Source organism: Microtus oregoni, unplaced genomic scaffold (genome assembly GCF_018167655.1).
Source record: "Microtus oregoni isolate MIOR12 unplaced genomic scaffold, Mior012 000012F_ref0000307, whole genome shotgun sequence".
Lineage (NCBI taxonomy): Eukaryota > Metazoa > Chordata > Mammalia > Rodentia > Cricetidae > Microtus > Microtus oregoni.
The window spans coordinates 6,679,062-6,697,148 of record NW_024543071.1 but is presented as its reverse complement, the minus strand read 5'-3'; positions in this window follow the sequence as shown (position 1 = coordinate 6,697,148).

Sequence of the window (18,087 nt, the reverse complement as noted above, 5' to 3'; positions counted from 1 at the left end):
TTTCAGAGACTCTGTGGAAATAAGGGTGCGCTCATCTCCTTGCTGCTTCTGGACTGGGTGCTTTTCCTTAGTGGGGCTTTAACATATGAGACAGGAAATATGTCTACATATTCAGGGTGTATTATTAGTTAAAAATGAGAATGCTATATCTGCCCTGAGGAGCCAGTAAGTTGATTGGGATAAATCATGATACCGGGTCTTCACTGGGCCTATAGATGAAACATCCTTACTAACTTCACTAGGGACAGAAAATGTCTAGATTCACAAAGAAATTTGCACTCTGATTCAAACACAAATCAACCGGGTTTTACTTAAGGGAACCCTCCAAAGTATCCATGAGTTGTGTAGTTAATTCCTGACAGGTCCTTGCATGAAAACATACTCTGTCACAGATGATGCCATGAGTCTCCAAAACATATCTTTCTCCTGGTTGCACAGTTTAACTTCACTTTTGGGACTTCTTAAGACAATTTGAAGTCCCGGGACCTGAGACTATGCCAAAAGAAGGAAGAAAGAAATGAGATAAGCCATTTCCATGCTTGCCCCAAAAGCTCTGCTGTGTTCAAGCTTCCATTGATTTCCTTCTACAGGGAGTAGGTAAAAATGACTTTAGTATATTGGTGTATAGCAAAGCTGAAGGAACCCGGCTCTGACTTGTGTTCTTGTTACTGTGGTATGGTGGAATCTACCTTACCACCTACCTGCACCACTGAAACTTTGCAGTTAAAGGGAGACAAGGTGGCTGCTTTGCTTAGCTAGAGTTCTCAGAAGTAGTTCTCTGGATTCTCTACAGCAAAATGCACACACCTCCATTCTGACCCATGGATACATTTTGTACCTTGCTCCATGTCTCTTGCAGGCCAGGCGGGTCTCTGGAACGTGTCTTTGTTGATTCTTGACTTGGTACTCATTGGACCTTGCATGTTAACCTGCAAATGTTTGAAATTAAGACTGATAAGAACTGTCATATAATTTTGAAATAGTGATAGTGTTGATTTACAATTGAATTTTTTGCCTAGGAATAAACAACTGGGATTATAGAACAGTGCCTGACCTGAGCTGGAAACCTGAATTTGAAAGCTGAAGTAAGGAAAGAGTTCAACCTCTGTGAAGGGGATTCTGGGGTATGCTTTCAGGAAAAACACCTGAGTTTGAGAGCTGTCTGTGCTCTGACATGGAGTACCAGCAGCATCTCTTAGCTTGTCTCCATTGAATTTACCAAAGTTTTTTAAATATATCTATGTGCTGTTTAATGCCTGCTCTTCTCACCAGGGGGCACATCCCCTAGGAACCAGAAATGTGTATTTGCTCATGTTATGGGCTCAGCGTCCAGTCCGACTCTAAATGAGGATGCCTCGTGTGTACAATGTCCTCATTCTGGGACTCCAGGCCACAGGCTCAGTTGTGGACTCTTGGGAAGTGAAGATGAGAACTGAGCTAGGACAAGTTCACTGTTATAAAGGCTTTATCACTTAAGCATATAGCCCACTGAGAAAATCTCACTTGAGTGTTTAGTCCATTGAGAAGGTTTTCTCACCTACAGGTATAGTTCATAGAGAAAACAGTACAGAGACCCTAAGCAAAGAATCTTGGATTTGGCCAGGCTTTGGCTAACTCCAGAGCTTCTACTCTTCTCATCAGGTTCATATTTCACCACCAGTTACCAGTCTTGCACTTCCTTCTCAGTTCTCAGTAAACTGGCTGAGATCAGAACACATCAGTGTCCAGGGATCAGAACGTAGCCTCATCTAAGATGCTTGACCAGTGGCCTTAGGGTACAAGACTCCCTGAGTCTTCTTCTTCATACAGGACTCTGTAAATGGCTCTTAACTCACCACTGGTAAGATCTGGATTCTTATCAGTGCCTTTCCTGTTGTGGTTTCCAAAGTCAGAGAGTGGGGAGTGGAAAGGCAAGGTAAAAACACAGAAAGTTCTTCAGAGTCTCATCTGGTGTACCTCAGGAGCAATGAGAAATCAAAAGCACCAGAAAGCTGTTTGAAATAAGAATCAGGCCACTTCTATCTGTAACAACTCTCTCCCTCTTTCTGGTCCATCCTTTCTTCAGTTTTTTCTCACTATTTACTTCTACTAAGAGTCATGCCACACTGAGTGGATCAAGAATTGTGTGCATGATCCCTCTTATAAACCACTGAGTCAGTTAAAAAGTTGAAGACTAGCTAGCATTTATCATACAACATCTCCCTACCCTGTTACTGGTTAGTGCCCAGCATACTAAGTGTGTGAAGAATCAGCATTAGTCTGCTCTTTCTTTGTTTCATTGTAGTCTGGTTGTCAGAACACAGAGTGACTATTTTAAAACTCTCTGGTTTATGCTCACAGCTACATCTTGTAATTTCACAATAGTCAAAGACTCACCTTACAGATCAAGGGCTTTTTGATAGTTTTGTTTTCAAGTTATATTTGGAAGCAAGGAAATCACACCCTACTTGAAGACAGATTTTCTCTTTGGAAAAATGTAGTGACACCACCCGTACTGCTTGGATGTAGTTTTCAGGGGACCTCATTAAGGTGTATCCATTCCTTAATTTGCTCACTTATTTGACACAATACTTGGCAAGGCAACTTAAGGCAGACAACGCTTGCATTGGCTCACAGTTTATGGTAAAGTCTGTCACGGCAGGGCAAGACATCTACTGTGGTGGCCGGAGCATGAGGTGGCAGGTCACACAGGCTACTGAGGCAGGAAACAAGACAAACTTTGGCGACAGGTCCCCCACCTTCTACTTTTCTATAGGCCGGGACTACAGTGCATGGAGTGGTACTGCCCACATTGCAATGGAGTCTTTCTCTGCAGTTGTGTCTGTCTGGAAATATTCCAGAGACACACCCAGAAGTATGTTTCCTAGATAATTCTAAGTCTTGTCAAGTTACGGTGAAGATAAAGCACCTCTGTGGCAATTTATCTTCTACCCCCTTCTCACTCTAGGATTTTATTTCCTACCTTTTAATTTTCTTTTCGGTTTCAGGGTTTCTTAGCTTCTAGGTCGAGAGAAATGATTAGTGGATGATTAAAGATCTGCGAGCAACCCTAAGCATAGGATATACAGAGTCGGATTTCTTCCTGTACCATCCGGAAAGAAATGAGAGGAAAACTCTCAGAGTTAATAACACACAAACACCACAGACTCACATTCTCTGAGGAGACAGGGATAAACAACCTTGGCCTTCTTCCCGGCTCATTTTAAAGTGAAAAGTCAACAGAATGATGCTGTCTGTGCCGATCTAAAATAGTGATAAATAATGCACGGGCACTTGTCAGTTCCACAGTTCCCTCCTCCCCACTTGACGAAGGCCCTGAGCAACCTGTCTGCTTCCAATGCTCCTTCTTCCCCAGATGGAAGGCTCAGGACTAAATGATTCTTGCTCATACCTGCCTCTGTTTGGAATTGATTTGAGCTATGTTCACAACACAGTCAACAACGTGGCCAGTGTCTCCTGCCAGGATCTGCCCTGAAGATCTCCATTCAACCAACTATGTCTTTCCTAACAGTCATGTGCTGGTGGATTTAGCTTTACAAAAGACTGAATTCTTTCAAAATGGTTTGATGTGCCCATTAGCATAGGGGAATATATGTTTGTGTTGTTTTGGGTTTTGATTGTACTGTGAAAACAATAACAAAGAAACTGTCCAACTAAATTGTCATATACTTTGTTGTTCCTTGTCCCACTGGGCTAGAATGTCTTGGAAAAATAGCCCTGAACCAGATCTATGTGAAGTCACCAGGGTTTTGCAGCTTCTTGGAGCATTTAGCCATGTTTATCACATTCCTATTTTGACTAAGCACTTATTACTATTTTTAAAGGAGTGGCCTACTAGTGTGGAACATAGACATGCACACATGAAAACATGTATTCAATGATGAGGAATACATCATGAACTGTGTCGTTTAGGAAATGACAATCAGGAAACAGGAATTAGCCTATTTCAATTAAACAGAAGGTACTTAATATAACAGGAGAGTACGAGACTGTTACAAGAGCTACAGGTTTGGGGGAGGTCAGGAAAAACTACTCATCTGTGTGCAGGAAGTTAGCACTGCTTCTAGCTCCTTATAGGGAAATCTTTCCAGAGGACGATTTTCTAGGCTATAGGGGTCTGTAACATATGGGCCTGCTTGTTGGGGATTTCTGTCCTCTCACCAGGTCCCACAGCTGTTTAGCCCCAAAGAAAATCACACGCAAGTCTCCATAAGTTATAAACTGATTGGCCCCTTAGCTTAGGCTTCGTATTAACTCTTATAATTTACATTAACCCATTATTCTTATCTATGTTAGCCACATGGCTCAGTACCTTTTTCAGCAGGGTAGGTCACATCCTGTTTCTCCAGTGTCTGGACAGGACTACTGAAAAGCTTCCTTCTTTCCAGAATACTCCTGTTCTCCTTGTCCCACCTCTACTTCCTGTCTGGTTGTCCCGACTATACTTCCTGCCTGGCTACTGGCCAATCAGCATTTATTTAAAATATAATTGACAGAATATAGACCATTGTCTCACACCAGGGGTCCATGCTATTTTGGGGCCAATGCCTGGACACATACTGGAAGCCTGTATTTCCACCCACTCTCATTTCTCCTATGGCTACTCTTTCTGAAACCTGTGCCTGCTACTCTCACTGCCTTCAAAATAACTTCCACAAGAAAGGTAATCCTGACAAGGTCTCCAGAGGCATTGCCAACACCCACATTCCAGGCTCCTACTGCAGCCTTGTTGACAGAATCCAAGCTGCTCAGAGGGGATTGACAATGTATTGTTGACTGTTCATGAAAGAGCAGATAATCGGCATGGACACCAAGGTCTGCAGCAGTAAAATGATGAGAACGAGCTGCCTGCCTCTTAATGTGGAGACAGGTGACCAGGGGTCTGCTCTCATTGCAGGATGCTATTTCTTCCTTTTCTGTCTAATTCCGTTTTAGAACTTTTGTACATGAATACCATATTTGTATAATTTCTATGCCACCTTCTCCAACTTCAAATTCTTCCCATGTCCTCTCTCATCCATGATTTTTTTCTTCTTTAGTCATTATTGTTACAGCCAGGTTGTTGTGGTATAGACCTTCAGTCCCAGCACTCAGGAGGCAGAGGCAGTCACATCTCTGAGTTCAAGGCTAGCAGAGTGAGTTGCAGGACATGCAGGGATGCATGGAGAAACCCTGCCTTAAAAAAGAATAGAAAAGAAAAACTAATTGTCATTATTGTTAAGTGTATGTCTGTGTGTATATATATATATATATATAGATATATATGTGTGTGTATGTATATATAATAATATATAAATACTATAATAATGTATAAATATATATAAATACAACTCATTGAGTCCATTTATTGCCACTCCTTTATATAAGTGCTTAGGACTGACCACTTGGGATTGGATACTTGTCAGGGGCCTCATTCCTTTAATGAGATTGATTTTCCTTCTTTTAAAAGCCATTGATTAACTATAGCTCTTCATCTAGGTATGGGGTCTCATGAGATTTCTCTCAACCATGTTGAAATGTCAACTCTGTTGTCATTGTGCATGTCATCTTTGGACAATGTTGCTGTTAAGACTTCATGGGCATAGTAGTTTTCTATCATATGTAGCAGATGTCTGAGCAGCTGAAAAATCCATAGGAAAACATTAATTTTATGTCTTCTAAAACTACATATAATATTTGTATGTATAATAAATTATATAGATAGTTTAGATGAAGTTATACCACTTGGGAAAAATTGCTTCCTCTAAGACACACAGACTAAGAAAATCAGTTCCAGACTTGGTACACCCCCCCCCCTTTGAGTTTCAGGCTACTCCTGCTGCCCATGACTGCTTCCCAGAAGTGGAAGGTAAGACCGTATTACTGAAGACACCACACACTTTGGATATATGCTGAGGGAACTGAGTTAGAACAGACCTGGAAGCCTCCAACCTGGGAATTGGCTGTCCTAGTATCCAACCACGCTGAGCATGCCCTTAAGGGAGAAAAGTAATTAACAGTCTTGTGCAGCTATAATGTCTGTTTCCTGACTGTAGACACGACATGACCAGCTACCTCACGTTCCTCTTACCAGAACTACAGCTGATCTCATCCCCATATCATTCCTTCTACAATGGACTGTATCCTCAACCCATAAGAAAAGCAACCCTTCCTTGAATGGTTTCTGTTAGGTATTTTTTTCTTAGGAACTAGAAAGACAGCTGAACCACATGGCACTCACGGGGCCACTCACAGCAAGAACTCAGGAGATCCAGAGGAAAGCTGAGGGCTGACCCTTCACGCTAACATTTCATTTCCGGGGGAGGGGCCCATATTGAGGATGTTTGTCAAATATCAGTCTCTGTGTGCCGGAATTCGGGGGGTGTTTGAGTTGCATTATGTTCTTCATGAGTGTGTGTTTCATGCTATATGATATTAAAATTATTTAGAACAGAACAGGTAACAAAAAATTAGAGAAAATCTGATCATGATAGTTTTAGTCACTCTGAACTGCTGTGAGGATTAGATGAGATACTGTGTCTAAATTCTCTGGTACAAAGTCTGGGACTCAGAGGAAATGGACTCCTTACCTCCCAGATTCCCAGCTGCACTTTTCCACTGTAGTGATGTGTAGTTCACCAAAGGCTATCAGTCTCTGTATTTCATTTTGTCAGCACAATAAGCCGGTGCTTTCAGGAAAAATATTATTCCCATTTTAAGATCCTGGGACCCAAGGAGTGATTGTAGGTCACTGAAGGCAGGGTGAGGAGAACCAGGGTCTCCTGATGGCTTGATCTTGGCTGTCTCACCTCTAACTCGGGCTAGGCAACAGTGACTTTTCAAGAGCCAGAGAAAACTTGTTCGAGTCACTACAGCTGGGCAAAGCTTTCTTTGAAGGGAATAGAAGAGAGAGATGAACTGGAAACAGCCCCTCAGACAGCTGGTGAGTTGCTCTCTGCCTGGGTACTCATGAAGTTTTTAAATCCACGCAGAATACCATTCTCTCTATTCCACAGAAGGGTTCCTCACAGATGCTGTTGAAATCCAGATGGGTCCAATGATATCACACCTGTAATTGTGCATTGTCAATGATTTTGTTGTAATATAAAACACCATTGTCATTTCATCAATAGACTGTTGGGCTAAGTGCTTTGATATTTCAGCATCTCTCTAAAGTTCACATCCTTTCTAAGGTTTCAATAAATACAGGTTCAAAGGGAAAGCATAATTCTTTTTGGAACTGGAAAGAATGGGTATCTGATGAAGACGCCTTTTTGCTTACAAAGAGTCAGTTCAACTGAGCATAGAGATCATGAAGTTATGCTCAAGTGTGTGTGACATATGGAGACCACAGTGTCCTTTTCAATTTCTCAATAACCAACTTCAATTTATTCAAAATTCTTTCCATACAGTGGGGGTAATTTCTAATTTACAATATCTGATATGATTCATTAATCTAGAAAATTAGATTTTGAGGGGAACATGGAGTACATTTCCAAAAAAATTAAAATCGGGTTCTCTGTGCTCATTCATTTGCTTTCAAAGAAATGTTTATGCTAGCAAATGCAGAGGAAATTGATTTAGCAACATGAGTGCCTCTGTTTATAATGCTTCATGTATGGTTTAGTCTTCATGGGGCTCTCTAGGAAGCAGAGGGGAGGGATGATAGTGAAAACTCAAGAGTGTTCGTTCATAGTGAGAATAGGCGCAGGAAAAGCATTCTGGGCACAAAGGCTGACATCTGGGACAGACAGTGTGGAGTGTCACCCTAGGGCTTGCCACCAAGATCCCCAGAGCAGTCTCTTAGAGAATGAACGTGAAGCAGGAGACAGACTTCCAGGCCATTGGAGGATGTTGGATGTAGAGCCACTCAAACCTAGAAGTTGGTCTAACCTCTCTCACTGTCCAGGAGACATTGCATGGCCCCGCCACGGACAGCAGTGTCATTTTAATACGTGACGTATTGTAAGCCCATTGAAACACCTAGTGAATGCAAATGTACAGTGGTGGTGTTTTTATAGAGAAATATTTTGAGGGTGAAAGCAATGATGTTTGGGTAGAAAGTGGTTACACAGCATACTTTCTGCTCACATTCCTTCTCTGCATAGACCCAAAGCACTCTAACAATGGCCTTTTGAAGCAGTCTGGAACCATTGGGGGCAGGGGCAATAAATCATTTTTAATCAATTAAGTAATGGAAAAGAATATCAGGAGAAACTCATAATCATAATTTCTGTCTTGCTGAGCAGTGGGACTCATTTGAATTCATCTATACTGAGTAATTCCCTACCTCTTCGTGGCATGTCTCATCTCTAAAACAGTGCCTCCCCCGCTACACAGCACAAAAGCAAGATTAAACTAATAGGCTATGGCCTGAAATTATTATAAAAGTTATTCAGCTTCTCCAAGATTCCTGTTTTCGCATCCAGCAAGCCATGCGGCTTTAGGATTACTTTTAATATTAGAAAATTAGACACACTTATTTTTCAGTGTAAGTTTTTGCTGTTCTTTAAAATTTCCTTCCTGGCACACCACACCTCCATTCAGCTCATTTCTATAAAGTTATATTTGATCACAGTTATGTAATTCTCCACTCTAAAGAATGGACACAAAAGAATACATACAATAATGCAATTATGAACTCCTGCAAGCCTTTTTGCAATACCAGCCTTAGCTATGGAGGCTGAAGTGATAGCTCAGCTGGTAAAGTACTTGCCACACTGATTTCAGATCCCTAACACCCACACGAGAAACCATATATGGTGGCATGTCCTTGTAATCTCAGAACTGAGGAGATGGAGACAGGATATCTGAGACCTGCTGGACAGATAGTCTGGTTAGATCAGTGACCTCCAGGTTCAGGGAGAGACCTAGTCTTACAAAGTAAGGTGGAGAGTGATAGAGGAATCATCTAACGTCAGTGCCAGCCTTCCACGTGCACATACACCCGTGTACATGCACATCTGTACACATGTGCACAAACACAAACACACCAACAATTTTTGCTATGTAATTAATCATATACTAAAACAAATTTCCAGCTTTTAGCTCAAGATTTAGGGGTTGACAATTTTGTCAGTTAGAGCTAGGCCAACCTGGCCAGTTCTCATGATCTCAGCTAGCTCACTGGTGCATATTCTCTCACTCTAGTAGCGATGCCCCTTTTCATGTATTTGGTTGTTAGTCAGCAGGCTACACAAATAACTAGGGCAAATATCCTTCTTATCCAGTCATTAAACCAAGTTCTTTACACTGTAATGATCCCAGGTCCCAAAGGCAGCAAGACAAAGCAAGTCCAATGTTTAAGCATTTTCAAGTCTCTTTTTGCTATATTGGAGTAAGTCACATGATCAGACCCAAAGCCAGTGTGGGCCAGTACTGTCCATTGGTATGTGAATAAATTGAGGAGGGTACTCACAACCTATCTCAGCATCATCGTGCACAGTAAAACAGATACTTTTCTAACCTTTCTGCACGGTTATCTCCTTGTGAGTAGAAGGATCTTTCTGCATCTTCCTTTGCTAGAGAGACTTTGGAGACAATCCTCACACAAACCCTTCCATGTGGTTCAACAAATCCACTTGGGGGGACTTTTGTCTCTCATCATTACAGCCTATTCTGAGATGTCCAGATACCTTGAAATTGGACCAATTACAAGAGCTCTTCAAAGCATAGCATCAGCTGGACAGCAATCACCAAGTTACCAAACAACATGTGCTTTGACATTACCCACAACACAAGCTGAGCCACGCATCAGTTTCAATAATGAGAGGGACCCATCACGTGGATGAATGGATTGTGTCTACCCTTCCAAGACATTTAGATCACAAGTACCCTTGCCTTTCTGATGGATTGGACCACATGTATCTTAATATGTGATGTGTTTCTTCTATGAAACTGCTGGATCAAATGGTTTGCATCATTTTAAACAGATATCACCAGGCTGCTTTCCAAAGGACGTGACAGCTCACAGTTGTTTCAGCGATTGGAGGATGTAATCATAAATCCTCTAGAATGAATGGGCCATGGGGTTCCAAGGTCAGTTTGGCAGGCACATGAACCTCATTGCTACTTTAATTTGTACTTCTCCAAGCTGCTGATGAAACTGAGGATTTAAATACATACTTTGACCATTTGTGTATCTTTCGTTTGAATTACTTATCCATATTGTAGACAAATTTTCCTATTCAATTGTTCCTCCTTTCTTGTTGTTTTGTAAGAACTTTTCCCATGTAATTAGAATTGTTGTTTTAGTTTTGGCTGCTCTGCAATTTACTTTAGTACAGAGTTTGCATATTGATTTTTTGTCATTTGGAAATTATTTCTACATACAAAGCAAGTTTATTTGTTTGAAAACAGCTTCTGTTTCCCTACCTGAAGTATAAAACTTCTCCTGGGCAAGCTCCTTTGTTTTGGTTTTTGTACTAAGAATTTTATGGTGTTGTTATTTACCTTTTCGTCTCTCATCAAACTGGGCTGCACTCTGCCAGGTGATCTAATATAAAGGCCAAGTGCTACTTTTTCATCAAGAATATCAGTCACACTCTTATCACTTCTTAATAATTCATCCTTCCTCCATTGAATTGAAATAGCATTTTTAACATCTATTAAAATTTAATATGTGCTGGGATTTTTTTCTCTAGTCTATTTCCCTGACATTTTGATTTGATTATAGAATACTCTAATAGCTGATACAACAATCTCCCTAACTATTGCATTTTTACTGACTAACATTGAACAATTTTTTCACTCCATAGAAAGTTCTATATAATTAAAAATTTCATGTCACTAATTCTGTGGAAAATAACATTTTTGTTATTTAACTTAGCCAAGAATTCACAAAGTTTTTTCCACTTGTTCATTTTTAAAATGTTCTTCAATACCATTTGGCAATTCCCTTCACATAAGTCCTTCACCTTTCTCGTGAAATTTGTGTCTACTAACTTCATTCTTTTTTTCAGTGCCTTACCTGTATCATTCCCATCTCTAGCTTATATGGCCAGGCAGCCACCTCAGGTCACCCTCCTTCCTCAAGTGATGAGAACAAGCTGTTCCCTTCTTGGAGCAACCATATGTTCCAGCTTTTCTTCCTCTGCACAGGTCCTTCCAAGTAACTGAACTTGAGTCCACAGAACATGGAAGACGTAGTATTCACTGAGTTTAGGCTTCCTCAAAAGCAGCAAAGCTTTCATTACATGCTTGTCGGTTGCTTACTAAGCTAGGAAGTAGTACAAGCTTCTTAAAGTAAACTGCAGAAGTTGATTAGCCTAAGTTTCTTCAACTCTAAGGGATGAACACTTAGTCCAGTCTATCTAACTTGACTTCACATGAAGGAGACATTAACTTTAATAAAGCAGGCCTCTAGTTTCCAAGATTCAATGTCTGCTAGTGTTGCTTCGTGTAATGCTTCATGTATGTTGAGATGATGATGTGTGCTAATGTAGGCTAGCATGAGTTACTACTTGATGTGGGAGTGTCATATATCAATCTGTTGATTTCATTGGTTAAGTAATAAAGAAACTGCTTGGCTGGCCCTCATAGGTTAAAATATAGGTAGGCAGAGTAAGCAGAACAGAATGCTGGGAGAAAGAAGCTGAGTCAGGAGTCGCCATGATTCTCCTACTCCAGGCAGATGCAGGTTAAGATCATTCCTGGTAAGCCAGCTGGTGGGCTAAAGCAGATTATTAGAAATGGGCTAGTCCAGGTGCAAGAGCTAGCCTAGAAGAGGCTAGATAGAAATGGGCCAAGCAGTGTTTAAATGAATACAATTTGTGTGTTGTTATTTCGGGGCATAAGCTAGCCTGGCGACCGGGGTGCTGGGGACGCAGCCCCGCCTCTCTTATCACTACAGCTACTGCTTTCTCATAGCCACCTACCTTCTAAGTACTCTCCTCGGATGTAATGGTTGTTCTCTACAATGCCTAGAGCTTTGAGGGTGCAATCATAGTAACAGTCCAGAATGCACGAAGAGCTGTGTCTCTTCCAGGGGTTGAGTGGATTATATTGTTTTCTTACCTTACTGGATTTGTTTACATTTCCAATAGAATGATGAAATATTAATAGTAGGTATACTAGTGCTTTCATGTGTCTAAATAATGAGCTTTATATTCTACTCTGGGCTGTTGTGACCTACTGAGTTCTGAAAACCTGTATTTAATAAGTGTCATTAACTAACATCTCTTTTACTTGGTAATTTTAAGAAATTATATGTGTGTGTGTGTGTGTGTGTGTGCCTCATCTATCTCTATTGTATGTTTATGTATTATGCAATATTAATTGATAGAATGAAGTAACAATTTTCTGATTTGAACTATTTGGTCATTCCCCAATACATTTATCTTTCAGTTATATTATAATGCTCTTCTGGTTGAATTCTACTTGAAACAGCATATTTAACTATTGTTCTGCTAAAGGAACATAGCAATAAAATGAACCCCAACAGCATTCTGCTGTGCTCATAGATCAGCTCAGGCATCACCAGAGAAGCTCCCTCTTTTAGCAGATGTAAAAAATGCAGAGACTTACAATTAGACAATGTGCAGAGAATGAGAATCTGGAGCACTCAGTCCTAAATAGGATGTCTTCATCAAGCCCCTTCCCTCAGAGAACTTGGAGGAAGATACAGTAGAAAGAGTGTAAGGGTCAGAGGGTACGGATGACACCATGGAAAGAGTGCCTTCTGGACACCACAACACTGATGCACACATGAACTCACAGAGACTGGGGCAGCATGCACAGAGCCTACATGTATGTAAGCCAGGCAAGGTACCAGTGCTAACAGGGGGAAGTGGACGTGGGCTCCCATTCCTAACCAAGAAGATACTGCTAACTGACAGTTGTTAGCAAAGGAAAGATAAGTTTTCTCAATGGAGTTTCAGTAGGTATATAAATTGCACTTAATGGTAGGCCCCATAAGTAATCAAGAAGAAGGTAGAATGTTAGGACCCAAATGTGGAGGCAGTGGCATCAGGATTCATTCCTACTGCATGTACTGTTTTTTTTTTTTTTGGAACCCATTCTCTTTGGATGGATATCTTGCTCAGCCTAGATATGGAAAGGAGGGCCTCATAGGACATGATTTCATGCTTTTTATGGCCCACTAGTATTTCATTTTGCATGTATTACATTTTATTTATCCAGCCACCCATCAGATGATAAACATAATGGGAGTGTAGCTGTCTCTTGAGCATACTGATTTAATCTCCTCAATTCTGTATGTAATAATGAGATTACTGGCTCATACTGTAGTCCAATTTGTAATTGTTGAGGAATTTTCGCACCCTTTCTCTGCTTATATTTTCTTCACGTTAACGCTAGTCATCACTCACCTTTTGATAATGTCATTCTAACCGACATAAGATGGTATTCTATTATGATTTTCTTTTGCATCAGATACAGACCAGTCATGTGTATGTTTTCTTTTAAGACATGTCTAGAGGTTGGAGAGATGATTCAGAGATAGGGAGCACTCACTGCTCGTTCAGAGGAGGCGACCTCAGTTCACCTACATCCAGTGGGCTATAGCCACTTGTAACCCCATTTCCAGGAGATTCTCTGTCTTCTTCTGACCTCTGTGGTCACTGCACACATGTGGCATACACTCAAACACACACACACACACACACACACACACACACACACATGATAGAAGATAGGTAGATAGAAAAATAAATTTATAAAATACTTTTAAAAAATAAATGTTTATTCACCTATTCATGTCTTTGCTCATTTTTTATCAGGTCATTTGTATATTTGCCGTTGAGTGTTTTTTTTTTAAGTTTTTCGAGACAGGGTTTCTCTGTGGTTTTGGAGCCTGTCCTGGAACTAGCTCTTGTAGACCAGGCTGGTCTCGAACTCACAAAGATCTGCCTGCCTCTGCCTCCCAAGTGCTGGGATTAAAGGCGTGCGCCACCACCGCCCGGCGAGTGTTTTAATCTCTATGTAGTTCATCAGGCTGTCAGGTGGACAGTTTGTAAGTATATTTTCCTATATGTTGCCTCCCATCATCTTAACAACCCATCTAATGGCAACAGCTGAAGATCCACCAGCAGCTGAATTTGAATTCTCTCATTATCCCACAGAAGAACATTTATCAAATCTCATATGGAAGACCCACAGCTGTCTAGTATACATAATAAGGTTTTATATTATTTTTATCAGGTGCTCCTCAAATTAAAAAGGCGGGGGTTTGTAAACTATCACCTGAATTACCATATATAAATCCATATATTTGCTTTTATGCCTGATTTCTAAATGTTGAATATAGGTTTATCTAATAAAATCTTGATACCAAGACAGAAGTGGTACCAGGATACGTGCCCTTTGCTGATTTCTAAAGACACACTTTAATCTGTTCTGAGAATAATGGCCTGAGACCCAAACCAAGGTGCAGGAAAGTGATGGAGCACGTTTAGAACACTGGAAACTAAGAGCAACCGTTTTAGACTAGTGTAGGCAAGCAAGAATGATTGTCGTAGTTGGCTTTTTATTGGTGCAGAATCCAGATACAGAACAACTCTGGAGTGAAGGGTTAATTTGCCTTATACTTCAGAACCATAGATCACCTGTGGTGGGAGCCAGGGCAGGAACTTGAGAAAGACAGAAACCTGGAGGTAGGAACTGAAGCAAAGGCCATGGTGGAGGGCTGCTTACTGGCTTGCTCCTTAGAGCTTGCTCAACCTGCTTTCCTATAGCACCCAAGACCACTAACCCAGAAGTGGCTTCACTCACAGTAGGCTGGGTCCTTACATACCAATCTTCAATCATAAAAATGCCCTACAGAGCCGGGCGATGGTGGCGCACACCTTTAATCCCAGCACTCGGGAGGCAGAGGCAGGCGGATCTCTGTGAGTTCGAGACCAGCCTGGTCTACAGAGCTAGTTCCAGGACAGGCTCCAAAGCCACAGTGAAACCCTGTCTCGAAAAACAAAAAAAAAAAACAAAAAAAAAACAAAAAAAAAATGCCCTACAGGTCAATTTGATGGTTGCATCTTCTAAGAAGAGATTACCTGTTCCCAAACCTTTGTTTGTGTCCAGCTGTCAAAAGTTATTCAGCGCAGAGCTTCTTGGATGCTATTTCGACTGAACTCCATTTAGTTATTCTGACTAAACTCCATTTAGTTATATCTTGTTTTTTTTTCCCTGAGTTATTTATCTGAGTTTGTGAGGCACATAAAATTGGTCGGTCTTTGGCTTCCAAAGGCCAGCAGATGAACTGCAGGAGATAATGGTGAGTCCCCAGCATGTTCCAAGAAGAGGAAGGATCTTCCCAAAGAGAAAATTCAAGTAAAACTACATGTCAGTAAACACAGGTGATGTGGGAGTGATTTCTTATTAATAAAGAAACTGCCTAGACCCATTTGATAGGCCAACCCTTAGGTAGGCGGAGTAAACAGAAAGGAATGCTGGGAGAAAGAAGCTGAGTCAGGGAGTCGCCATGACTCTCCCACTCCAGGCAGATGCAGCTTAAGATCATTCCTGGTAAGCCAGCTCGTGGGCTACAGCAGATTATTAGAAATGGGCTAGTCCAGGTGCGAGAGCTAGCCTAGAAGAGGCTAGATAGAAATGGGCCAAGCGGTGTTTAAAAGAATACAGTTTCCTTGTAATTATTTCGAGTAAAGCTAGTCGTGGTGGCAGCCGGGTACTGGGGACGCAGCCCACCGCTCCTATTTCAACACACAGGTAAGTGTGGGCTGGTGTGTGAGGTGCTAAGGTGGTGTGTGAGAAGAAATCAGTCACGAGACAAGGAAGGGAAATTAGAATTAGATTGTAGGAGGCTCTATAATACCACTGAAATTTGATATAAGACAAAGGTAGGAAGGTTAATTTTTTGATGTATGTTCTGGTAAGCCTGCGGTCGCTGGAAATTTTTTTTTTGTTTTGTTGTACACTTTTATCAGTATACTACCCCCTCCCCAACAGTAGAGATCAGTCTAACAAAGAAGATTATACCCTTCAAGGCTTTAGCCATTGAACAAATCCTCCCTTCCCAAAACTGTAGGCATCTGACTGGAATTCAATTCTCCATCCTGTGTCAGGATTATCTTACTCCTAAGCTACCCAAGGGGATCTGTATCTCTGTGGTCTTTCCACCCCTGTCCCCCAAACTTCCCTTCACTCTGCATACCATGTATGTTCAAAGAGATGTCCTCAACCCCCTACTCTCTGGAGCTCAGAAATCAACCACAGAAGTTGAACCTAGCAAGCTCCTGAGACCATAAACAACCACAGATGCACTGGATTTAAAATCGTATTTTGTCTAGCCACAGCATATAAAAGTAAAATGCTTCAAGGCTTTTGAAAAATAGAAATAAACAAGACTTCATGCCAGAGAGAAGAAACAACAGATGAATAAGGAGATTGCCTTGTTTTATTTCTGCATGTCATAGCCTCTCACGATCAGACAGCAAAGCTCTCAGCTGCTCTGCACATCCCTGTGAAATACCTACCATAGCTCCTCATGGGCAGGCCCAGCTGGTGACATCTCTTCAATACTGGGACAACTGGGCATACTAAAGCTACATTTTCAATTTCAATCAAAATGACTTATTTTGAAAGATTGGGAATCCAAGCTTCAAAAACACGTTTTGTATCAACAGACAAGATGTGTGTGTAATAACGCCCCATGGAAGCTGATTATTCCAGCTGTAAAATAAGAGCTCTAAAAAGGAGGAGGATTTGGAGAGTAAGGTGGGGTATTTAGAATGCTCTGTATTCCCTAACTTCTTTCCTCTGCAGAAAAGAGATAGCTTATTTGTTCAGCCATAATTTTAGCAGCTTCCTTTTACTTGTGGTGAGGACAGTGACTCATCCCCAATGAGGGCTGGAAGTCAGAAGTCAGACACTGAAAACTCCCAACTGATGGGAACGTTAACTGACGCACCGTTCATTTACCAACCAGTTGAGCTATTCACTCATTTATTGGACACCGAAATGTTTCATGCTGCAGAAAATGAGAAAGAATAATAAAATATAATGTCTTTTGTTTATGGTTTTGTTTTTATGTGTGTTTGTTAGTGTGCAAATATGTACACGTGTGTGTAAGAACTTTTGTATTTCTGCCTGGAGTTGGGAGTTACAGGTGGTTGTAAAGTGCTGTATGTGGGTGCAGAGATGTGAACTCAGGTCCTCTGCAAGAGCAGCAAGTGCTCTGAACTGCTCAACTGTGTCTCCAACCCAGAATGTAATTTCTTGAAGATTATAGTCTAACTATATAAAGAAGACCTACAATTGAATAACTAAAATGCTAAAGAATAAGGGAGCAGGGAGATATTTAAAATTGCTTGCTGCAACTCCACAGAACCCAAGTTCAGTTCCCAGAATCCATATAGGAGGCCTAACAAGGTCTTCTAACTCCCAGGGGATCTGATGCTGTCCTTTGGCCTCTGTAAGTACCTGCATGCCTGTGGCATATATGTATGTATGTATATATATATATATATATCCTTTATAAATAAAAACAATGACCTTGAGCAATCCAGTTTGTTATACTCAGTGCTCAGGGGTTATGAACTTGGCTGAATATGGGATCTGGAAGGAGGCAAAGGAGAAGAAACACCAGGGTTTTAAAGTCAAGAGGGATAAATGGGAAATGTGGCAAAATCAATATTTATATTGCTCAAGGGGGTAGCCTTTCCTCTGCTAATCTAATCTTTTTTGATATAATCGAAATACCTGAATTTTTGTACTTGTAGTATCTACAATGATAATATTAATGATGATAACCTAATATGGTCTATCATATAAAAGCTAATGACACATGTCTGTATGCTATATTGAGCCCACAGACTAGAAGATTTCAATTTCTTTAATAGTCAAATAAAAAAGAAAATAATTACACTGTAACAGGTAAGTGCTTGGGTTTAAAATTAGGCAACCATAATGTAAAGCTAATTAACTTCTCACAGCACCAGCTATTAAAAAAGGTAATTCATAGTGTTTTATGACATGATATAATATACATGTTTATTATGATTGCCAGAAAAATCACTAAAACTCATCCAATGACAGTTCCTTTCTCTCTCATTTTTATTTTGAATTGGTAGTTATTACGTGTAATCAAGGAGCACATTGTGATCATTTGAAATACGTGTGCACTGAAGAATAATC